Source organism: Delphinus delphis, chromosome X (genome assembly GCF_949987515.2).
Source record: "Delphinus delphis chromosome X, mDelDel1.2, whole genome shotgun sequence".
Classification (NCBI taxonomy): Eukaryota; Metazoa; Chordata; class Mammalia; order Artiodactyla; family Delphinidae; genus Delphinus; species Delphinus delphis.
In genome coordinates, this window is record NC_082704.1 from 111,497,071 (window position 1) to 111,523,481 (window position 26,411).

Sequence of the window (26,411 nt, forward strand, 5' to 3'; positions counted from 1 at the left end):
CTAAGCGGTACAAGCTGCAGTCAGTGCATTTAATCTACATAAAAAGAACACAAATTGCACATTAGCCCTTTTGAGTTCAGTAATCAGGTTCACACACACACACACACCTCTCTCCCTCCCCCCACCCCTGCTCTACTGGACAATTTGAGACACCCTTGTGTCACAAAAATTTTTTTCTGAGTCAGGTAAAAAGAAAAGTCTTTTGCATTTTAATTGCACTTGATCTGCTCATTGAATGACCCCTGTAATTTATATATTGTTCATAGTTAGTGCTTTCCGCAGTCCTGCTGTGCAGCTGATAACATAATTCACAGGCGCGCACCTTGGGCTCTGTGGGTAGTGGCTTGGCTTTTCCGTTCTTTCTGAGTTGGCGAAATTCTCTCGCTCGTCCTTCAGATTCAGGCGGCTGCAGCTGATGTCAGTCGCTGTCTGCTTGTGCAGGTGTAGCGAAAAGGCCACTCAGTGAGCCCCGGCCTCCTCCTTTGTTTACATTTAAAGATTGCCCTATCCTAGCCAGCCACCTACACTGTTTGCAGACCAGCTGGCTGTTTGTGACGCAGCTTCCTCCAGTCCCTCCCTGGATCCTGCAATGAATTGGCTTAAACTAGAGCTGTGAAAAGAACCGCAGACACGGGTATCATGCTCTCACAGGCTAACTACGGAGGCAGTGACATACGAGACAATCAGTAAATACGAAGGGCATAATAAATAGGGAATGCAGAGATGGGTTTTTTTTTGGTACATTAGATGGTTAGCTTTTGGGAAGTAGAGCCATGCTACCTTGTGATTTGGAAAATATTCTAAGCGTTTAAGGCAAATCCGTGGGAAATCAAAGTTCAGTTTTTACAAAATGTTTAGGTGTTTAATCATTTTATTTGCTTTGTAGTCACATTGAAGCTGATTCCACACATTCTCCAGAAGGATAAATGACGGGGTTGAGTTGGATTATTTTGGCCCATCTCAGATTTTGCTTTAGTGGTTTTGCTCTCAGAAGGTTTGAGGGGTGAGAGGTTAGATCCTTGCCGCTCAGAGTATGGTCCGCCGTACATCTGCATCGTCCTCACCTGTGAGGTTCTTAGAAGTGCAGAATCTCAGGATCTGCATGCTGACGCGATCCCCAGGGGGCTTGCACCCACAGTTTGAGAAGCACTGAATTAGACAATCGGGTCTCAACCCTGGCTGCACATTCAAATCATCCAGAAACCTTTAAGAAAATACTAATGCCTGGACCCCAACCCCAGAGATTCTGATCTGATTGCTCTAGGGTAGAACTAGGCACTGAGAGTCTTTACAACCTACTCACATGATCTAACATGCAGCCAAGGGCCAGAATCACAGGATTATGCAAAATCTTAGAGGAGGATTCAAAACAAACAGTTCTAAGCCTAAATCAGTGCCCCACGGACATTCCCAAAATCCCCCCGCTCAGGCTCCCTGGGAACCGGCAGGATTTTCAGTACAACTTAACAAGTATTTCTTCAGTGCCTCTTATGGGTACATCTTGCTACACCCCAGAGGTCCACTCAGACAAGCCAGAAGGCAAAATCACCCTGTGAGCGAGACAGAATTTTCCGTAGAGTCCCCTGCGCTGCGATACTGAGAGATCACCCCCTGCGTCTTCTGACGGCTCCATGGGACTCAGAAGGTGGGTTCTCACGCAGCTCCAAAACATGTTCCTTTGTAGAAGTTGTAGGGCACACCAGTCTAGGTTCCTCAGAACCAGTTTCAAAGAATCCCAGTTTCATGGGAATGCATGATTTGCTCTTTTGACATCTTTTCTAGCATATGTTTAGCAAACTTGCTGATTTTTTTTTATTAGAAGAGAGGCATGTGGCCCTTTGGAAAGGATTTTGGAATGGAATCAGAAGACCTGGGTTCGAATTCTTATTTCACCATGAAGCAGTTTGTTATAATGTCTGAGATTCACGTTAAAATTCCTCGCCAGTTATGAGTGACACTGTGTGCCTCAAATTTAGGTTAAGCAATAACCCAGATGTGAATCAAGGATGAACACCCCAGGGCTGGTCTGCGGGCATTCTAAGCAGAGGGGCCCTCGTCCAGAGGCTGCGACTATATGCATTTCCGCTATTGAGATCACCCGGGTTTTGCTAATGAGCATAGCAAATGTCACAAAGAGGGTTTTTCTGTGAAATGAAGGACTTGTTAATTAGCATGATGAATGACCTCTCACTGGTGAAATCACATGAATTCAAGATATGTGGCCCTGCCCATATATTTTTGCAATACTCTCTACTCTTGCATGAACCAGGTAGAAGAGCCTAGTGACATCTATAGCTCGTACCCTTAGGGATGGCCCCCAAGAATTGAACCCTAAGTGGGCCCTTGCCCAACCATTGGTTAGGAGGATTTCTTATTGCCTGATGCTGGCTGTAATGAGAACATAATCCCTGTCATGCTATGTTGTGGTGGTCGTGTCTATTTTTGAGTAAACCTCTCATGCAAGGCAATAGAATATGGTTTGAGAATTGCTTTCTTCATAACCTTGTCCTGAGGCTGCAGTGGAGTAGCTAGCTCTCATTCACTCAGACCTTTTCTGCTTTCACCATTAGCTACCAAAAATATTCTAATAGTTGAGAATGAACAAATAGGCATGAGTCAGCCGCAACCCAGTTGTGTGACCTTGTGTCTCACATCTAGCTGCTATATGTCTCTGGGTCTCAGTCATTTTATTAGAAAAAAACAAACAAAAAATAACTGGGAGGATCGTCCTAAAGATTTTTTTCTGGCTTAAGGTTCTAAATTAAAAAAAATTCTCACATGAGGAAAAGTCAAACAGACCAAGATACCCTATGCTGCTGTAGATGTTGCTTTTGAGTCCCCTGCGTCCCCCTGTTGGGCCCCCTCAGTTGCATCCCATACCGTGTGACTCTTTTCAATAATCCCAAGCCCCTGGGAAACTTAGACCGTGCTTGCCATTCTCTCTGTATGGTCCCAATTAAGTCTGTGGACTGTAAATATGGAATTCTGACAAGGCTCTGAATGTTGCTAAGTTAATAGAAATTTCTGGCAAAAAGCAGAGTGGAGGAGATGATACTCTACAATTATCTCACTTAGCAGAGGCTCCTTTTATTCTGAGAAACACTGGCAATGGGGTTGTTTCAATTGAACATTTTTCTTCAAGGGAACCTAGCAGTGGCGCTCATCTCTCAGTGTGTCTTAAATGAAGCATCGAGTCTGATAACCCCCAGGTAAGCCCCAGAAACTCCTGCTTGGTGCTTTGTGGGGTCAGTGAAGCTATTGCAAGAAGCAGACCCCAAATGGTGAGGCTCAGTCACTTGCTTGTTCCAGCAAAGGAAGAAAAGCATCTTGAACGGACCCGTTGGTAGATAGTTGTTCTTATTTCATCCTCCTAAACAGCCTTGGTATCTTTCTATTGTGGCTTCCCAAGGATTCCTGGCATGGAGCCTTTTATAGCTCCTAATGAAGCTATTGTACTATTTTCAGTCAAGATCTGTGGCGTGAAACAAAGAGGGGACTGACAGAGCTGTTTCCAGCGTAGTTATTGAAAATAATCTCAACCTATTGGGGCCAAAAATAACAGAGATCAAGACAAAGATCAAGCTATTGTTGCAATCTTGTGCAATAGCAGCTCCAATGAAAAAACGCTGGGCAGCAAACCAATGGAGACCGTTCATCTCAAAGATTTTTCCTTAGAAAAATTCTTCGGGACCTCTGGCCCCCAGCTCTGAAGTTTTGTTTTGTGCTATCTAAACGTTTGTTGGGTTTCAGCTTTGTTATGTGTTTTCTAAAAGAACTTACCTTTCTCTTAAAAGACGGTGTAGAGTGAAAGACGCATTAAGGGCTTCAAGTAGGTTGTGATTGCCTATTATTGTATCTGACTGTGTTTTAAATAATGGGAATATTAAAATGTGAGTGTCAGAAGTCTTGGTTAAAATGTCCATGAAAGATAACCAGGAAGGGTTGATGGGTATTTCCTTAAGGTGATTTGTATTTTTAAAATCTAGTATTTGGCTACTAATAAGTTCATTTGTCTGCAGTTTTATAAAACTAAAAAGAACACTTAGTCTGCTTCTTTGAAGGGGTCTAAATATAAAACCCCAGTGATCTTAATGTTTTCCTCAAACCAAATGCAGTGCTCCTTGAACTCAGGTCAAGACTTTTTCTTAGATAATACACGCACGCCATTGTTCGTAGCAGCACTGTTCCCAATAGCCAAGAGATGGAAGCAACCTAAATGTCCATTGACAGAGGAATGGATAAAGAAGATGTGGTCCATATATACACAATGGAATACTACTCAGCCATAAAAAAGAATGAAATAATGCCATTTGCAGCAACATGGGCAGACCTAGAGATTATTATATTAAGTGAAGTAAGTCAGACAAAGACAAATACCATATGATATCACTTATATGTGGAATATAAAATATGACACAAATGAAATTATTTACAAAACAGAAACAGGCGCACAGACATAGAAAATAAACTTATGGTTACCCAAGGAGAAAGGGGTGGGGGAGGGATAAATTAGGAGTTTGGGATTAGCAGATACAAACTACTATATATAAAATAGATAACCAACCAGGACCTACTGTATAGCACAGGGAACTATACGCAATATCTTGAAATAACCTATAGTGGAAAAGAATCTGAAAAAGAATACACACACACACACACACACACACACACACACACACATATCACTTTGCTGTACACCTGAAACTGACACAACATTGTAAATTAACTATACTTCAATTTAAAAAAACACTATATATAAAATAAACAACAAGGACCTACTGTAGAGCACAGGGAACTATATTTAATATCTTGTAATAAACCATAATGGAAAAGAATATGAAAAAGAAAAAAAATATATATATATAACTGAATCACTTTTCTGTGCACCAGAAACTAATGCGACATTGTAAATCACCTATACTTCAATTAAAAAATAAATTAAAAATTACAAAATAATTTTTCTTAGATAAACATTAAATGAGTATCCACTATACACCAATTACTGTGCTAGATTAGAAGTATACCCTCAAAAAATTGTAAGGAGGTACAGATACCCATTTGAGAACCACCAGCTACCACCCTGATTTTGAAATGCATGATCAAACTTTGAGCAATGGGAAGTGCTAATGAGAACCATCCCGTACCCTAAGAGGCCAGTGGGAATGTGACGCAGATGCAGTGGCCTAGAGTTTGGAAGGAGGAGGGGTTGGAAGGCTCAGGGGTTCAGCTTCTGAATTCACCCCATTCTCATCTCTTCCCCCTTGTTCTTCTGTCTCTGAGGACATGGGTCTCTAGTCAGGAGTAAGTCAGTGGGTCGTTGCATCGAATGTCTCAGCCACGGCTGTACTTCAGAATCATCTGTACAACTTAAAAAAAAATACAGATTCCTCAACCCCTGCCCAGATTTCAGAATCAGAATTACTAGGGTGGGGCTAGGGATTCCACATTTTTAAAGCATTCCCCTCACACTTCTGATGCACATCCAGTGTTAAGACTTACTGGACATAGAACCAATATATCCAGAACATTTTGTGCTAAAGGGCCAGGGAGCCATGAAAGAAATAGAAAGCCAGGTCCCAGCCTACGAATGATTTCTCACAACCAGAGGGGAACTTTAGGGAGAGAACAAGAAAATCATAGAGGAAGTGAAAGGAAAACAAGTAACCCAGAAGGAAGGCCGTGGGATTGTGCGCTATTTGCTGTTTCAGATGTTGGAAGTAGTATTTAAGCTTTTACACAAGCATCCTCACTGCTGATATTTGTAAGTCCTGAAACCAGAGTACAAATGGATGCCCAAATATATATCTAAATACTTAAGAGTTATAAAGCTAATAAACTGTTATTCAAAACATGTCCGTCCTCCTGCCTTGAGAAATACACCTTTGCAAGACCTGGAAGACCAGGTTTGAATTTAAAGTTATTGCACTTCTTGGAGTCCCGCGCTGGACCGTAATGGCACGGGGAGAGGAAGCCTGGGTCACCAGCCTGTAGCTCACCCACCCATCTCTTCCCTCATAGACCCCACCTCCTGCTATAAGGAGCCTTGTGGGCACATGGACCAATGGGCTGGAGTTTCCACCTAAATTCTATTCGCACGTCCCTGCAAACAGCTACCCCATGGCCTTACCTCTAGCGTATGGTATTCATACTGGCTACACAATCTGCCTTTGGGAGGAAGAACCCAGGGAAGAAGCCCATGCAGGTTCTGGAAGCTGGATTGAGCCATCTGGTCAGGGAACTCCAAGGTTCCTGTCACGTAAACCATGTTCTAGAAGATTTTGACCTTGCTGGCTCCTCCTACATCCTGCGGGAAGGGGCCCAGCCAGAGTGGGGTTCTTTAATGGTCAAGGCCAAGGATAGGGCCCCTCTTGATGGGATCAAAGAATAGCACTGTGTACAGGCAGGATAGTGGATGAATCTTACAAACTATAGGCTTGGCCCACAGAAACATGAAAATCAGTGTGTAGAGAATAGCCCTAGAGAAAAATAAGTTTAAATTATTCCCCGTACTTTTTGTCCCAGATGTGGGTTCAAATTTAGATCTACCAGCCACACTTGTCTCAGGGTTTTTAATCAGTTCGGATTAGGTTCAGATGGAAAGTAGCAGTAGCATTAGGTTCAGCCAAAAAAGAAAAAAAATAACAGTGACATAAACAAGACAGAAGTTTTTCTCTTTCACATAAATGTAAGCAATAAAGTCTACTGTAGCAACTCTAGAATCAGGGTCACAGGCTCCTTGTATTTTGATGCTCTGCCATCCTTAAGACTTGGTTTCTACTTTGTGGTCCAAAAATGGCTGCTCAAGCTCCACCCATCACATCCATATTCCAGCCAGCTGGGAGGAGAAAAGTGTATCCTATTTAAAGATACTCTCCAGAATTTGTATAACACACATCCACCTCTGTCTCATAGATCAGAACTTAGTTATGTAGCCACAAGTAGCTAAAACTTGCACCCAGATAAAAATGGAGATTCTGTTCTAAGGAGAGAAAGGAATTGGGTGACAACTAGCAGTGTCTGCCAAGGGGCTTTTGACTTCAAACAATAGAAGCTGACTCTGGAACATTTAAGCAAAAGGAGAATTTACTGAATAGCTGTCGGGTGGTTCAGATATTTGAAAAGCTGAGTAGGAGGTCAGGCTCTGAAAGTGGGCAAGTGATTTCTCTAGAACACCACCATCAACCCAACCCTCAGAGCTGCCAACACCACGACTCTAAATGCTGCCATCGATGCTGTGTATAATTTCTCAAATGTCCCTGCAGCTTGGCATCATTCTGTCTAGAACCGTGCTACATGTGACTAGTGGTACCATATTGGACAGTGCAGATGTAGGACATTTCCATCACTGCAGAAAGTTTAACTGGACAGTGCTGTTCTAGGCTCAGAGTCCTAGACCAAGGCATCAAATTTGACAAACTAGTTTATGTGCCTACCTCTGGGCCACCAGGAGTACCCTCACCAAGATGCAATAGAACTCATTCAAAATAGGAAGGGGGTTTTGATGCTGAGAAGCTAAAAAAGCAGGAAATGTCCTCTGCACACTTACTGACAGTGTTATCTTGGGCTAAATACTTCTCAAGCCTCCATTTTTGCATTTGTACAATGGAAATAATGATAACTGCCTCTTAGGATTGTTATAAAGATAAAAAGATATGAAAACTACTAGGACCATCGGGGTTAATAGAGTGTTAGATATAATGCCTTGATTGGACCCTGGTTTGAACAACCAGCTGCAAAAGACATTTAGTAGACAATTACAGGAAATTTTTAATATAGAATGAATGTTAGATAATATTAGGGAATTATTGTTAATTTTGTTAGGTGTGATAATGGCATTGTGATTATATAGGACGTGATAAAGTTTTTAAGGGTAAAATATTATTATGTCTCTAATACTAATTCTAAATACAAAATAGATGAAACAAGTATGATAAAATGTTAATTATTAAATATAGATGACAGGTAAATGGATGTTATTCTCCTTAGTCTCTGTTATTTTTGACTTTTTTTTCATAATTTATTCAAGAAAGAAAGAAAAGTACTAGGTTCATAACAGGAGTTCAATAAATGTGAACTTCTCTTCTTCTCTCCATAGTCTTAGGGACCTCAAGTCTTCTCAAAGCAGTTGGAATGCTTCCCATACTTTCCCACCCAGTTTTCCCAAGGCTTCACCTGCTTAAAGGCTTCCTGTCCTTTCTGTGACAGCATACTCTCTGTATCTGCGGAGACCTTTGAATACAAGGAGTAGTTTGCCCAGTAACGGAAGGAGCCCTGCAAAGGGGCACTTGTGGACGGCACTGATACTGGCTGGATTCGAAGTTTTCCCCCTTGTGCCATAGCAGGGGTTCAAAGAAAGAAAAGTCAGTGTACCAGGGTTTGTTTTCGCATTTGTCGGATCAGCCCCCTTTCCTGATGCCTAATCCAGAAAGAAGAGGTGTCGGGAAAGAGAGGGATGTGGCAGCCCATTTTCCATTTTTAGTTGAGTCACTTTTTCGGTAAGTGTAGAGGAGGAAGGGATAGAAGTTTGGAAGGTTTGAGTCATCTCACAAAGACCGCCTGATTTTCTCTCTGAGTGGCATTGAGAAGTGACTTCTCAAAAACATGGATTGTAAAGCATTTGGTAAATAAACAGCAAACTATGAAGGCTAAATAATGTCTTCCTGTAGTGTTGAAATATCAACAGTTTCCCTGTGTATGTGAGATTAAGGCAAGTGGAATGCCAGCCTCGTGGCCAAGATCATCAGTGCAAAGGCAAACGAACTTATGGTACAGGATCTATCTTTAAGTACCATATGCAAAAACATCAGCTTTGTACACAAGAAGCACGCATCTTGAGGCCTATAGCCACTCTCAATATTAGGGCTGAGAAATTAGTGACTAAATAAGACAGCTAGGTTTTTTTTTTTTTTTTTTTGCGGTTACGCGGGCCTCTCACTGCTGTGGCCTCTCCCGTTGCGGAGCACAGGCTCCGGACGCGCAGACTCAGCAGCCACAGCTCACGGGCCCAGCCGCTCTGCGGCATGTGGGATCCTCCCGGACTGGGGCACGAACCCGTGTCCCCTGCATCGGCAGGCGGACTCTCAACCACTGCGCCACCAGGGAAGCCCAAGACAGCTAATTTTATATTTGGCATAGTAAGTGAAACAATGAATAATGGCATTTATTTTTATTTTTTTAAATAAATTTATTTATTTATTTTTGGCTGCATTGGATCTTCGTTGCTGCACGCCGGCTTTCTCTAGTTGCGGCGAGCGGGGGCTACTCTTCATTGCGGTGCATGGGCTTCTCATGGCGGTGGCTTCTCTCCTTGCGGAGCATGGGCTCTAGGCGCGCAGGCTTAAGTAGTTGTGGCACGTGGGCTCAGTAGTTGTGGCGCACGGGCTTAGTTGCTCCGCACCATGTGGGATCTTCCCGGACCAGGGCTCGAACCCGTGTCCCCTGCATTGGCAGGCAGATTCTTAACCACTGAGCCACGAGGGAAGTCCCTGAATAATGGCATTTAAAAACCAAATTTCCCCCTAAAACAGTATGTTTCAAAGTTTAACAGTGAACCTTCTCCTTCCAGCAATATGGTGGTGGTGGGGTGGTGGTGGGTGTGTCGGTGGTAGAAGGAGTGCTCTGAGGAACTGTCCCACTGCACAGCAGCTATGTCCTGGGTATAAAACACTCTTCAAGGCATTTCTGGTCTTGCAGGTATTGGAGAGATTCCCAAAGGCTTCCACAACAGCTACCCACCAAGCAAAACCTAATCCAAACCCAGACCAGAGCAGGAAGCCTTAAACTGCAAGCAGTAGTTGTGGAGGGGAAGTGCCCTGGGAGTAGATACCAATAGCAGTACTTACAGGAATACTGAGATATGGACCAGCATTCAGGTGGGCATGCTGATCCTGGGACCCGTTTACTAAGCTAAGAGCCTCACAGTGGCCAAAGTGGTCTTAGATCAGAGGTGTCTTCAACTTTCTGCTGAAGCAAATCCTCCTTGGAAAAAACTTCCCCACCTTAGACCTAGAGGACTCCCACAGATTAAAATCAAGCAGTAAGCTCACAACATGCTAAGGCAAGCCACCATGAGCCAGAGGTGGCATAAACAACATGTGATAGATTTGGATCTCCACCATGACTGGACATACAAAAAATTTCAGACACAGACTACAGAACAGCTATGTATGAAGTGTTTAAAGACATAAAAGATGCAATCACACAGATAAGCAGGCAACAGTAGGCTAGGAGAAATAATCAGAAAGATTTTTTAAAATTAAAGTATAGTTGATATACAATGTGTTAGTTTCTGGTATACAGCAAAGTGATTGTTATACATGTATATACGTATTCTTTTTCGGATTCTTTTCCATTATGGTTTATTACAGGATGTTGAATATAGTTCCCTGTGCTCTACAGGAAGATTTTTTAAATGGAGCTTCTATAAATAAAAAAACAATTATTGAAACAAAATCCCAAATGGACTGGTTAAACAGTAGATTAAATCCGGCTGAAGAGAGGATTAGAAATTACCCAGAATGCAGCACAGAGAGGGAAGGAGATGGAAAATACGAAAGGGAGATTAAGTGATTGGAGGCTAGAATGAAAAGGTCAAAGAGTTTCAAGCTAAGGCGGGGACCGGGGGAGGGAGAAAGAAGAAAGAGAGTGATTGATTTGAAGAGATAATGTCATGAATCTTCCGAGACAGATGAAAAATGTAATAACACATACATAGGAATCATAACTTATACCAAGAAGGATATTAAAAAAAAATGAAAACTCGTGCCTAAACACATCATAATTCAACTGCGGAACACCAACTGCTGAGAGATCTTAAAAGGGGCCAGAGAGAAAAGATGGATCATCCTCAAAGGAATGACAATTAGACTAACAGTTGCCTTGAACAACAATGCAAATCAGAGGACAGTAGAATAATATTTCCCAATTGTTGAGAGAAAATAACTTACAGCTTAGACTTATGTGCTCAGAAAATCATATTTCAAGGAGGGTAAAATTAAGATACTTACAAATACACGAAAACCAAGGGATTTGCTACCAAAAGATCTTCACTAAAGGAACATCTAAAAGTTATACTTCAGGAAGAAGGAAAATTATGTTGGAAGGATGATCTGAGATGCAAAAAGGAATGGTGAGCTTTAGAAACATATATGCATATGAGCAAACATGTAAAAATGTATATATATGAACAAATAATATTTGGGAAAAAAGGAATACTAAAGTTGAATTTATAGAGTTAAGAAAAAATGACAAAAATAAACTATTGGACAGTAATCACATACAAGTCAGGAGAGGGAAGTTAAGATCTCCTAAAATCCTTAGGAATAATATTAGAGAACAGGGGTTGGCAAATTTTTTCTGTGAAAGGGCAGATAGAAAATATTCTAAGTTTTGCAGACCATACAGTCTTTGTCATGACTGTGAAACTCGGCCATTGTAGCATCAAAGTGGCCATAGACAGTATGAAAATGAAAGAACGTGGTTGTGTTCCAATCAACCTTTTTTACAGACAGGTGATGGGCAGATTTGATCATTGGGCCACAGTTTGCCAATTCCTGTTCTATAGGGAAGTCAAAATGCTGTTTAATTTTTGACTTTGTAAGTTAAATATACATGATAAAATTTCAAGAGTAATCACCAAGAGAATAAAAAAAAAGAGTCTATAAAGTCCAAACAAGTAAAAAGGAACAATGAAATAAAGAAACAAATAGAAAGTAAGCCGCAAACAATCCAAAAGATGGCAAGAAATGAGAAAGAAAAAGAATCACAGGGAAAGCAGGACAAATAAAAACTTAGAAAATGGCAAGCCAAGTCCAAATATAATAGTAACTATTACTCACCAAATATGCAAGTGAATTAAACTAGACAGTTAAAAAACAAATTGTCAGATACAGGGTTTTTAAAAATATAGCTATATGTCCATTACAAGAGCCACACTTAAGTCATAAGTATGCAGAAAGGCAGAAAGTAACAGGATAAAAAAGACACACCAGGCAATTACTAACCCAAAGAAAGCTACATTGGGGAATATAGACTTTAAGATAAAAAGCATTATCAAGGTTAGGAGGGGTCACTAGATCATTAGAAAGGATTCAATTCCTCAGAAAGATAAAACAATTCTAAACATGTATGCACCTAACAAAATAGCCTAAAATGCATAAATATTGGCAGGGGAAACAGCCCATCGGGAGATCCTAGGAGTAGGTGATGATTTTAGGAGCTTAATGAGATTGAGCACTTCAGTAACCAGGGTCACAGAATCATGTGCTCCCTATCCTTAAAAGCAGAGCCACACCCCCAAAATAGAGTGGTGTTAAGGCCACCTAACACCATGAGAGAGAGTACTTGCGTGTGAGTGTGTTTTAAACTTAATTAATTAGAGAGATTCCCCAGGGAGTGTCGGGGTGCTAGAAGATTCCTATTTACATCATAGCCCAGGGGCTGGCTGGATTCCATTATTGGATTCCCTGCACATGTGCCCCGGAAAAACCAAGCAGAAGCGAGACCATATGGCCAGCATGAGAAGAGGGCTAGTGGGGTCAGTTCACCCTGCGCAAAGGAGATCCATCCCAGCTTCATTTATTTCAGGAAATGGTGACTTGGCCGGCTAAGGTAGATATTAGGAACACTGGGAAGAATCTTCTAGGGAAAAAAAACCCAAAACACTCAAAACACAATTCTGAGGTCATTAATCATTAATCACCATTCTCATCATCACCATCAATCAGTCAGTTCAGGCTGCAGTGGGGTGTACATAATATTGAGAATATCTGCTCTTTGCCTTCAAAGATCAGCCCACTTCCTTTATAGAATAAAGGCAAGAAATCAGTGATAAGGCAAAAAAAATGTCCATCTCGTTATGTCCATGACTCATCTCTAAAAGGCTGAGTCCAGGACAGGTGATGGCTCAGAGGCTCTGGGCGTGGCAAGGCCGAGTCCCCTAGAAAATAGGTGGTGGGAGGGGCTAAGGGAAACTCACTAAACATGGCTGTTCTGAGAATCAAAGGTGGGTAAGAGAGGTGGGGCTGAGAGCTTGGAAAGCAGGATGCTTTAAGCTTTTGGTTGCTACAGGAGTAGTGAGGTGTGTTGCTTCTCTTCCTTTGTCTCACTCCCACCCCACCCCCCGAGTTCCCCTGCTAGATCAATTCCCCACCTCTCTCTGCCTTGCTCTGTGCCTGGGGAAGTTGAGCACTGTGGATGGCCTCGCCTGGGCTCACTGGCTGGCCAGCTTCCCATAAAGACTAAGCAGGAAGGCGGAGGGCAGGAGAAGAAAGCGGTGAGGATCCTTCCTCCTTGTTTCCTCTCTGCTTTGGCAGTGAATCACTTCGGCACTGTTGAACCTCCGAACATCCTTTGGCTATGAACAGCCCTACTGTAATGATAATGGCTAGCATTTATTGAGTGCTCGCTATGTTTCAGTGCTTGCTATAACTCAGCACATTATACAGATGAACTTACTGAATCCTCCCAACCGCCCTGTGAGGTAGGTACTCTATTTACAGATGGAGAACTGTGACCCAGAAAGGTTAACTAACTTGCTCAAGGTTAATCAGTTTCTTGGTACAGAGCTGGGTTCTCAACCCAGGCTGTTTGGCTCAAGGGTCTATATTCCTAACCCCCAATAGAAATATAACACAAGTCACACGTGTAATTTAAAATTTCCACTAGCCATATTAAAAAACACGAAATAAGTGAAATTAATTTTAGTGATATATATATATATATATATATATATATATATATATATATATATATATAGTTTTTTTGTTTTTTGTTTTTTGTTTTTTGTTTTTTTTTTGCGGTACGCGGGCCTCTCACTGCTGCAGCCTCTCCCGTTGCGGGGCACAGCCTCCGGACGCGCAGGCTCAGCGACCATGGCTCACTGGCCCAGCTGCTCCGCGGCATGTGGGATCTTCCCGGACCGGGGTACAAACCCGTGTCCCTTGCATCAGCAGGCGGACTCTCAACTACTGCGCCACCAGGGAAGCCCTTTAGTGATATATTTTATTGAACCTAATATATCCAGAATATCATCTCAACATGTAATCAGTGTTTTCGAAATTATTAAGATACTTTCTTTTGTTCTGTATGAAGTCTTCAAAATCTGGTATGTATTTTATACTTGTAACACATCTCATTTTAGATGCTAAATTTTCACCGGAAATACTTGATCTGTATTTAGATTTCCTAAAATTTACAGCTGGAAAAGTAAGTTAACATACTCAAGTTGTTCCAAACATACTTAAAAGTTTTCCAATACCTGATTTGAATAACAGTTTTATTCTTTATTTTTATTTTAAATGAGGTTTTTATTTTAGAATAATTTTACATTTACAGAAAAGTTGCAGGGATGGTACCGAGGTTCCTGTATAGAACTCACGTGTTTCCCTGTTGTTCATCTTACATTACTGTGGACGTTTGTCACAGCCCAAAACACAACACTGATATATTACTATTCACTAAACCCCAGTCTGTATTTGGATTTCACCAGTTTTTCCACTGATGTCCTTATTCTGTTCCAGGACACCACATTGTATTTAATCATGTATCCTTAGTCTCTCCTGGTCTGTGATAGCTTCTCAGACTTTCCTTGTTTCTTGTGACCTTGACAGTTTTGAGGATTACTGGTCAGGTATTTTGAAGAATTTCCCTCAATTGGGGTTTGGCTGATATTTCCAAATGGGATTTGGAGAGGGAGACCACGGAGGGGGAGTGCCATTCTCATCCCATCATGTCAAGGGTACATGCGATCAACGTGAGTTATTACTGGTGATGTTGATCTTGATCACTTGACTGAGGTAGTGTTTGCCATGTTTCTGCGCTTTAAGTTACTTTTTCTCTCCCTTTCTATACACTGTTCCTTGGAAGAAAGTTACTAAGGCACAGTCTGTGCTGAAGGATGGTGGGGGAGGGGCAGGGATAAAGCTCCAAGTATCCATTTTATTTTATTTTATCTCATTTTTTTGAGTTGACGTTGGATCTTCGTTGCAGCGCGCGGGCTTTCTCTAGTTGTGGTGAGTGGGGACTGCTCTTTGTCGCGGTGCGCGGGCTTCTCGTTGCGGTGGCTTCTCTAGGCGCGCGGGCTTCAGTAGTTGTGGCACGTGCGGGCTCAGTAGTTGTGGTTCGCGGGCTCTAGCGCGCAGGCTCAGCAGTTGTGGCACACGGGCTTAGTTGCTCCGTGGCATGTGGGATCTTCCCGGACCAGGGCTCGAACCCGTGTCCCCTGCACTGGCAGGAGAATCCTCAACCACTGCGCCACCAGGGATGTCCCCAAGTATCCATTTTAAATTTAAATTTATTAAGATGAAATAGAAAATTAGCTCCTCAGTCACACCACCCATATTTCAAGTGGCTCATGGTGACCGTATTGGATAGTGCAGCACTGTGCATGACCGCATTTCAATATTTGAGGCAAGAGGCAGCTGGTGAGGAGATGAGGTGCTGAAGAGGGAGCTGATGGGCCTATGTTAGCAGGAAGGAGGAGTGATGAGAGATGAGGGTGACCTAAGCAGAAGTGTTGAAGAACAGGAGAAGGTCAACTCAAAAGTTAAGTTAGCTAGAAGAATTAACATAACATGGTGTATGTGTGTGTAGAAAGCGGAGAGGGTAGGAATGGTGAGATGTTCCAGAGAATATACACCCTAACCGCGTGTGCAAATTGAGCCCTGATTTTGGTTCAAAAGTTTGAACTCACAAATCTGAACTCATGTTTTAACTGTGCCATTTCTTAGCTGTGTGATGATCTTGGGCGAGTCACAAACTCTCTAAGCTTGTTTCCTTATCTGCAAAATGGGAGACGTCCTGAGGATCAAAGGATATGTGTGTTTCAAAGGGCTTCATAGTCTGTACTGTAATTTACACATGGAATCATGTTGTGGGATGGTGTCGGTGGGACGTGAATATTAGCTGTTCTGTTGGAGAATTGAGATGTGTTGGTTCCTCTTTTGCCCCTCCCAACTGCTAGATCCATTCTCTGCCCCTCTCTGCCCTGTTCTGTGCCTCAGGAACTTATGCACTGCATCACCCAGTCTCCTTTGCCACCTGGCATGCAGCTGGGGTTGGCCAGTGGGAGACACCAGCAGGAGATCTGAGTGGTGGGAGAGAGAAGCCAGGGAATTTCTTCCCTGCTCTTTCTGTGCTCTTTCTCTGCTTTGGCATTCCTGTGTCTGATAGTATCTGCAACCCTCAGAATTACCTCTTCTACTGGGAGGCCCCTCCTCCATGGCTCCAACTCCCACCAGGCTTAAGTAACACTATTTCCTTCCCTCGTCCCTTCAGCCCTAGGGTGGCAACAGCTTCCCACTCTTACTGGTTCCAGAGTGCCTTGCCATCTCAGTTTGTTCCCCTAACCCTGCCTCTACTTCAGGGTGTTGTTCCTTCAGTTGAGTTTTCTTAATTTAAATCATCTGGTATGAATTGTGTATCCTGCTTGGCCCCTGACTGTGGTGGAGAAACTGGTGAAGAAGAGAATGTCGAGAGTGACATATAGGGTCAACTGAAGGAGATGAGAGTAATGGAAGGACTGTGCAGATTGAATTGGGGATTAATCAGGCTCTGGACCAACACGTTGTCAGTGAAATCAGAGGAGAAAAGGCATTTTGGAGTAAAGTTGTATAGAGAAGCATGGAAGATGCCAGTGGTGTGGGTGAGTTAGAGAACAGAGAGAAAAGAGTTAAAGGCTAAATTGAGGTTTCCATGCCAAGTGCGCCAAGAAGTCAGCCAGACCACAAAAGCCAAAGACACGTGGCCCTCAGCCAAACAGGCGGTACTACCCACAATGACGAAGACATCAAGAGGCCATACTTGGTTTTGAAAAGAGTGTAAATATTGGATTCATACAAGTGTGGTCCTGGTTCCACTACTGACTGGCTGTGTATCCTTGGGATATTTAATTGACCTCTCTGTGCTTATTTTCTCATATGGAAAATGAGGTAGAGTTGCAAGACTTAGATAAATAAAAGTCATTCATTCATAGTCTACAAATATTTTTTGAGCCCCCATCACGTGCCAGGCACTATTCTAGGCCCAGCCAGTAAATGAGACAGATAAGGTCCCTGCTCTCGTGGAACATTCTAGTGAGAACTGACAATGAACAAGTAAATGTTCTTAAGTCGTGTTCCCTGGAAACAGACTGCAATGCAGATGTGCACCCAGGAAGTTTATTATGGATGCGTCTAGGAACAACACTGGAAGGGGAGGGAGGGAAGAGAGACGGCAGAGACTGTCAGGGAGAAGTTGAGCCACCCCCGCAGAAGCTCTGGAACTGGGATAACACTTTGGAGTTGCCCTGAGGCAAGACAAGCATGTCAGCCCTTATACCCCTCCTTTGACCAATCATTAAATCCAGGCTGCCCCAGGGAAGAGGTGTGATCAAAGGCCAAGTGGTCACTTCCAAGGGCAATTCTTGGAGGGACACTCAGCTGAGAACACTCAGAAGCCATCACTCCCAAGGCCTGGAGGAATGAAAACTAGTCCAGAAAGGAGGATCCAAAGGGCGCAACACAGCCTCCATTACATAAATTAATAACTGAGCATGATAATTTCCAGTAGCAATAACTGCTATGAAGACAACAAAACTGGGTAATGTGATAGTTCAGGGAGTGGGAGACTTACATTAGATTAGATAGTTAGAGAAAGCTGTGGCTCATCTATAGCTGCTCAATAAGAATTGGTGTCATTGTTTTTCCTTTTGTTTTTTTTGGGAAATATGGATATCAACCCGTCGTGAGAAATACATGGTGCCACTTCTGAATGAGGCAGATTCCTAGGTGCTACGGAGGTTGCAGAAATGTAGAAGACATTCTCTCTGCCCCCTGGGAGCTTGCAGTGGAGTTGAGGAAGATAAGGGCTATAGAAAATTGGCAAACAGTACCAGGTGGTATAGCATTAGTGCCAGCAAATGGTACAAACCAGGTTAGGAGTGTCCAGATCCTTTAAGCCTGGGTGGAATTTCACAGGTGGAAAAGAGTCTGGAGGGCAGTTTTGGTCAAGAAGAATAACTGGAAGGGGATGTGGCGTGGGAGGAATTGGGAGATTGGGATTGACACGTATACACTATTGATACTATGTATAAAATAGACAACAAATGAGAACCTACTGTATAGCACAGGGAACTCTACTTAATGCACTGTGGTGACCTAAATGGGAAGGAAATCCAAAAAAGAGGGGATATATGTACATGTCTAGAGGATTCATTTGGCTGTACTGTAGAAACTAACACAACATCGTAAAGCAACTATACTCCAATAAAAATTAATTAAAAAATAGAAGAATAACTGGAGCAAAACCCAGTGATCTGGGAATGGGCCTGGAATCTCTGAGTGTTTGATTTGTGGGTTGGGATCAGCAGAGGTAGGCTGTTGTCCTTTTCCTTGGCCTCTGACATTTTTCTAAAGCACTATCGTGTTTGGCCAAAGTTAGAATGTCACTAAGACAAATTTCTTAGACATATGAGATCTTGCAGTGCTTTGGTGGGTGGTGATTGTGTGGGGTGGGAATGACAGAATGGGACCAGGCGGTGCCAGGAGCTTCTTAATAAGGAGCGAAAGAAGCCTGAGAGTTTAAGTCCAGGCTACTATGAGAATGGTGGTCTGACCCATGGAGGTGGGACTTGCAGGCAAGTGGAGTGTGGGATCAGATTCCTCGAGAGAGGCTGGGAATGAGATGTAGTGTTGGAATAATATCTGTAGCGCTAATGTCTTAAAACCAGGAAGGAGGACAGGAGCCCCAAGAGAGAACTTATGAGAAAAGATTGGAGTGCTGGAAGGCTTTGAGAGGCACTTGGAAAATGGATCCTGTATTATGACAAGAGGGACAAACTTTGATCCTTGAAAATGTATGTTCTGAAGTGTTTTCAGAAGATCAGGTTGGCACCAAGGCTCATAGGCAACAAGAAGAAAGAGAAATGGCGGCAGTTTCAGAGACTTAGCTCTAGTACATTTTCTGTTTTCTCGGTTTGAAAGACTTTGTTGGCAGCATGGGTCTGTGCCTTCCAAGGGTTGGAACTTGAACGTTATGTCATTTTTGTTAACCTTTAACCAAGAAGGCAGTCAGGGAGGAGATAAATTATCTGTTCAAGGAGGAATAATGGTTGCATTCAAAGAGAGAATAGGAGATGACTGAGGCACTACTGCGAATGACCCTGCGACCCTTCGCTTCATGAGAGGATTGATGGAGAAAAGGTTCCCCCCACTTCTTCTTTGGGCACTAAGGGTGAAGTCCCAGGAGTACTGAGGAAGGGGTGACAGGACAACATGAAAAATTAAGCAGGATATGAATCAACTAAACAAGGAGGCATTTATCCAAGACTTCTAAAGCAACGAAAGAAAATGTATTAACCTCCTAATGAAAATATTGTTATCCACTTCATCTTTGGAAACAACTCTTTTGGTAACTGCTGCATTCACCACCTTAGGAAGTTGCTTAGCAGGATCCAGGATCTTGGGATTTCGTCTGCGAAGCCTACCTGTTATTGGTCAAGAGGCAGTGACAAAGGATTTAGATTAAAAGGAATAGAATTTTGTTCCACAGTTTTGAAGTGTGGTTAGGACAATGGTTGAAGGTGCTCAGTCAGTGCGTGCTCTAATGGGGTGGACACTAAGAGTTAGTGGCTAGTTTAGACTCCTCAAAGATCACTAGAGACGGAGAATGGAGGCCAGACGACCGAGGAGAAATAGAATGGCAGATTAGTAAGTACTTTAAAAGCATAAAACTGAATAAGGTCAGTATTCTAGGTAACAGCACTGTAGCAACATCAGTTTCCTGGTTCTGATATCGTACTAGCATCGTATTAGATGTCACCATTGGAGGAAGCTGGGTGAAGGGTACATGGGACTCTATGTATTGTACTATTGTTACAACTTCCTGTGAGTCTATAATTATTTCAAATAAAATGTTGAAAAGAAGTCTTGCCTGGGTGGGATAAGGAGAACAGTTCTCATGAACTATAATGAATATTTGTGTGGTCCTTTCCAGTGTTTAACGCTTACACATATGTTTTCTCATTCACACCTCCCAACAACACTGTTAGGCGGCAGAGGTGTACTATTATCCCTATTTTATAGGTGAAGAAACTGAGGCTCAGAGAGATTACATAATTCACCTATGGTCACAGAGAGCAAATGGCAAAGCCAAGGCAAATTCGCCTCTTTGAATTCTGATCGCTATGATTCCTCGAGTCCAAACCCATCTGGCCTAGGTTAGGTCACAGAGACACAGACCCTGAAACAAGGGTTTAAGGACAGGAAGTTTATTTGGGAGGTGATCTGAAGCTCCGGTAGGGAGCAGGGAAGCATGGCAGGAAAGGGTACGTTAAGGAGCGTATCGCCTCCGTGGGCAACTGGGGCTCGATCCCACCGGGGAACTCAGGGAGTTATATCCGGCTGAGGGGCAAGGAAGCTGGTATATTTACCTCTCAGTCCATGAAGTGTCGAATGAGGGCTGCTTTCATGAGGTGCTTACGCCATGGCCCCTCTAGATGCCTCTATTCTCAGGCCAAGAGAAAACCTCAGGCAGGGAATCGCAGATACTGCTTGAAGTAGTACACTGTCAGCATATACTGGAGAGGTTAGTGCACAGGGGATGTGGGCAGGGCCCCCACATTATTCAGCATCCATACCATAAACCTGCTGCCGTGCAGACCATTTCCTCTCCTCTTGGAATATTCTCTCACCACACACACATCCAGATAGGTTGAAGCAAGGGAGGCAGGGGGTGCCCTGATCTTGTTTGTTGGGCCCAGGAGTTAGCAGCTAAGAGCAGCAAGGTGCCTGCGTGTGCATGGGGACTAGATGTGTGCATATCTGGGTCTTTGCATATCTTGATCGTTATGCTCCACCAACTTATTCCAAAAGCAAGGCTGAGGAGAAGATATAAATGTTGGTGTCCACGGGGTCAGAGGTTAAGTCAAAAGTCAAAGGTTAGTTGGCATTTTCCATTATACCAATATAAGCCTGGCCCATCTATTGGGACTTACTTAAAAGGATCTAAAAAGGACCAAAAAGAGCAATGGGCTAAGGGACGGAGTTGCAGATTGTATTTTATTTAGTTTGGTGGATGCTACAGAGGAAGGTAATGGGATTCTAGAGAAATGAGCTAGTTAGACGATCATGTGATTGGAGGGGTAGCAGCAATCAGCGGAGGCCTTTCTCATGGTGACGCCACTCACTAAAGAGTTGATTGGCTCATTCCTGATTCATATGGCGTTTCTTCTCCAGGATACATGCTGATATACTCTTCATCTCTCCAGGCTAATTTAATCATTATGTGTGCACTCTAGAAATTAGTGCCATTTCCCCTACTTGTGCCTGAAATAGACATTTCAGACATTTATAACTCTCAGTCATTTTAATCTAGTCGTTTGCCCAAGTATGTTCCCAATTAGAGCCATTTTGTTCTGTTTGATACCATGAAGTAGAACACGTTCTGATCTTTTAAAAAATCTTTTAAATAGCAAAGGTATAGTATGTTTCCCCCTATTATAATAATTCAAAAGCAGCTGATGGAAGCTTTCTCAACTGTTCACACAGCCATAAAAATTTGACCATTGAATTAAAATCAAATAAAAATACCCAGGGGATGTAATGCCTTGAAATATAGAGCATTTTTATCTGTAGAAGGCTTCCACAGCTTTAATTCATTATATCCTAACAGGTTTTTTTTCTTATTTAAAAAGATGCCATAAGGTTGTGATACCAAGTCATAAATAATAAAATAGTGTTCAGTTTTGGTTCATGTAACATCGCTTTGTTTCCCAATTTAGCATCAATTCCTTCTAAATCATAGCCATATACATGCATTAATACTAACACATTTCCTATGCCTACATGTAAACAAACATAAAACCGCTTTAACCTAGAAAATGCGCTTGGATTTATTCATATTTTGACTCCAAGCTTCTCTGTGCTCTTCAAACTTCGGGGTTTTGTTTTTTGTTTGTGTCTCTCCCATTTTCCCATCATAAACTGAAAACCACATCCATCCACTGACAGCTTGATGCTTTTCCATCAGGTCTGCCTCCTTTGCAAGGGGCTGGCGATTTAAGAGGGACTGTCTCAATGCTGGACTCACCAGGAGTCCATTTGTTTCTCAGGTTGAGGACCTAAGGTACAGGTCTGCCTCCCTTTACAAAATAAAATTTCTCTGCCGTCTGAGAATGGAGAGGAACTTAGCGCAAGTAATGCTTACTAGGTATAAGCACTGGGAGAGTTACACTCCTCTGCCAGTAGCGTATCAACGTAGAAACTTAGCTGTGGTGGTTTTTCAATGATTTACCACCCAATGGATGCACCTGAATTACTAAACACAAAGTGAATAAAGGATACTCAAATGCAGTGTGAAATGGCAGAGGCTACAGTATAGCTATGAACAAATAGTCAGCAGTGTCAACAGAGCCTGCCATGTAACTTAATTTTAAAAAGTGATTTGTGATGTGATATGACAGTTCTGACTTTGCCAAGAAAGGATGATTCAAAAGCAACCTGACCATCAACCGTTGGACTCAATTCATCAAAGAAAGGCCATTTGAACAGTCAAACAGTGCCAGAAGTAAGGTCTTTATCAGTGCCTGAAAATATAGCAGTGCCCTCCTAGGAAAGGTGGGTCTTTATCTCAGTGGGACCCAAGTTCTTGGAGAAAGGGATGGGTGAGACCAACTGTCTTCGGGGAAAGTAGAGACTTCACCCTAGGCCCCAGCTTTTGATTGGGGGTTTTCTACCTGAGAAGCTATGAGTTCCTGGCGAGCATAGCAGTTTGTCTTAATCCAGAGACAGAGGTCCTCTTAAGTTGCCAGCACTTTGCAAAGCCTCTTTATTCTGAATTCTTATAAATTCTTTTTTGAGGCCTACTTATAGGACAGTGCACAGTTCAGTGAATGTTTACCTATGTCCACACCTGTGTGACCTCCATCAGATCAAGATACAGAACATTTCCAGAACCCCAGAAAGCTCACTCTTGCCCCCCCCTCAGCCAGTGCCCCAGGGTAAGCACTGTTCTGACCTATAGCGCCATACAGTGGAATTGCTTGGACCATAGGGTATATGCACGTTTAGCTTTAATAGGTACTGCCAAAGCTTTTGCGAAAGTATCGAACCAATTTACAATCCTAACCAATCACTTTTTGTTTGCCCAGATTTTCTGCTGTTAGCACTGAAAATGCTGAACCACACTTCTCTTTCTAGTTGCTTGACCTAACCTGTGACAAGTTTTCATTACCCCCTGGGTTCTTAATGGTGTCCAAGCCAGTGTGGCTGTCATTTGTCATTTGCTTGTGGTGGCAGCAGCCAGCAGCATGAGCAATATGGCGGCACACTGTGATTTCACAGTTATTGTGGGTGTTACTGTGGATTTCATGGTCGCTCTCCACAAGACAAAACGAGGTCATCTCAGTAGATCTCAACAAATTGTGATCTGTGGTGCCACCTTATGAGCACCCAAAGCCTGAACTATTTCTTCCGTCTCCCAGGCAAGCAGATGCACAATTCTCAAAAGTCCCCCAAATGCTGTTTGGAAAACAGTGGATTTTAAAACCCAGAAGGAGTGGGAGAGGAACCCAGGGGCTTTGCCAATGGAGTGTCATGATTCAGGCCCCATTTGGAATCTAAGCCAGCTGATGGTGTCTCTTTACTTTTTGGGGTTTTTTTGTTTTTCAAAATTATAGTTAGGCTTAAAATTTTCCGTTTCAGCTTTTATTCAGTTAGGCTTGGAAAAATGTGTACTTTTAAAGATCTGGGGGCTTCCCTGGTGGCGCAGTGGTTAAGAATCCCCCTGCGAATGCAGGGGACACAGGTTCGAGCCCTGGTCTGGGAAGATCCCACATGCCGTGGAGCAACTAAGCCCGTGCGCCACAACTACTGAGCCTGCGCTCTAGAGCCTGGGAGCCACAACTACTGAGTCCACGTGCCACAACTACTGAAGCCCGCGCGCCTAGAGCCCGTGCTCCGCAACAAGAGAAGCCACCGCAATGAGAAGCCCGCGCACCTCAACGAAGAGTAGACCCCACTCGCCGCAACCAGAGGAAAGCCCGCGCACAGCAACGACGACCCAACAGAGCCAAAAATAAAATAAATTAATTTAAAAAAAAAGATCTGGGCACAGCTGACAGAGAGTGTGTGACACAAATATTCTGTTTGGTTTTCACGTCATAGACTATTAGTGCCGTTTGTTCAGAACTTGGTTTTATTTTAAACGTTGCTCAGGGGGAAAAAAAAGAGACAGCAAAACACCAAGTGTAAGTTTATCTGATCCGCTAGAAATGTTACATTTAATCGAATCCTTTTCTAGGGATTTAGAAATGAAATAAATATATAAATGCCTACCAGAAAACACCTCTGCATTTTCTTGCTGCCTACCCAGCTAAGACTGCATGCCCAATGACAGGAAATGTTATCTGAGGATTGCTTTATAAACATCCAGTGAAAGGGGAAGATGGAAAGGGGAAAACAGATGAAGCAAGACTGGCCAAATACAGATAGTTGTTGAAGCTGAGTGATGGGTACAGGGGTTCATCATACAATTCTCTCTACATTTGTGGGTTTGAATTTTTCATAAGGAAAAAAATTTAAACTATGTATCAACAATTATAAAAGCAGTCAAGTTAATAATATTGAAGGGGTATAGAGCTGTAGAAGAAGCAGAATTTTAAAACTAATTTAGGGAAATACGAACATGGACCGGCTATTTGCTGGTGTTAAGGAATTATAATCATGGTATCATGGCTATGTTTTTAAAAGTAATCCTTTTAGGAATATGTCCTGAAATTTTTGTGAATAAAGTGATATGATGTCTGGTTTTTCCTTCAAGATGATATAGGGAGAGGGCAGGAAATGGGCGAGATTGGCCATGGGTAAATGGTTATTGCTGGTTGACGGGGCTGTGCGGGTCCATATACTGCTTGAGCTACCTTTGTACACATTCAGAAATAAAGCAAAAAGTAATTTGTGCATATGAATTCAAAGAAAACAGATCAGTACTGTGAAATTGCAGAGTTGTTTTTTTCTTCATCCTTAGGTTATAAAAAGCTTAACTTGAAATGCTTTAATGAAACCAGCTATTGTATAAAGCACCTCTGAAATTATTCTTTCATTTGGGGAATGCATTAAAACCAATAAAAATTAAAAATGCAAGTCCAAACAAAAAGGTAATTGTAGGGTTCAGATAAACATCACCCAGTGGGCTGACAAATTCCCATGGTTCCAAGGTTACAGTGCAAAGCTGCCTGGGGAGTAGGGCTTCTGGGCCTCTCTGGCATGGCCATTGAATCGCCAGTTGACAGGCTGGGTAGGGCAGAGGTGAGACCCAGCTGCCAGATGGTGCTTCCCCAACCCTGCCTGTTCTAGAAATTCACAGACCATTGTATGAGGAATGACCTTCTTTTCTGAACCTGTATCAGAAGCTACAGTCTGGCAAAAGCACTGGCCCATATGGAAACTATGGGAATGAACAACGGTGCAGTAGTGCAGTGGTTAGGGACACTGGCTCAAAAGCCAGACTCCCTAGGTTTAAATCCAGAGCTGTGTGACTTTGGGTAAGTTATTTAACCTCTCTGTGCATCAGCTTCCTCATCTTTAAAACAGGAGTGATTATAACGGTGCTCCATCCCATGGGGTTATCGTGAGGCATAACCAAGGTCAAGCTCTTAGGACAGTGCCTGTTATGTGGGAAGTGCTTCACAAATGATAGGCATCATTATCATTATTTGTAAGTGGATCTGTCCTAAAACATCCTTGAATTGTGATCTCTTTTCCCATAGAACAGCAGGCAAGTGCTCAAACAACTAACAGCCATGCCTCCCGTTCTTTTTACCCACATACCCCCAGCCAGAGAGGAAGGACTGCATACTGCAAGGAACTCTGGGAGTATAGTCTGAAGGAGTCCTCTTCCAAGTACAAATCTCTTTAAAGTTTAATGTTTTCACTTAAAATCCCCACAGATTTTTGCATCCTGCACCATAATATAGCAGAATTGAGAGTCAGGAGAGATGCTTCGTGTTCAGCCCATCGCTTTCCTGGTCCTCTTGATATGCCTGTCAGTTCGAGAAGCTGAGACATTTAGAGCCATTTGATTTAGTTAATTTCCCAGATCCTCCTCCCAGACACCTGGTGTACTTTCTATCAGCTTCTCCTTAGTACCACCTTCCATCCTCCGTAGGGCACTGCCTAGCGTTTTACCTGATGGCCTTTTATGGTCAGGGTACTGGGTCGCATCTCCTCCTGTCCTGGTTTTCACTGCCTCCTCTGTGACTGTTGACTCAGTCCTTTTTGAAACTCACTGAGTTGGTTTCTGGGACATCACTGGCTTCGGGATCTTCTTCTACTGCTCTGGCCACTCCTTCTCCATCTCTTTTGCAGGGCTGTCTTTTTCTATTCATCCCCCAAGTGTCATGCTCTGAGTTACAGGCCTTGGCTCAGAAATAGACA

At 42.8% G+C, this 26,411-nt stretch overlaps 1 pseudogene; it reads right to left on the reverse strand.

Moving 5' to 3' along the window:
- LOC132418259 (protein Mdm4-like) overlaps positions 1-26,411 on the reverse strand; it is a 32,505-nt pseudogene continuing 6,094 nt past the window's right edge.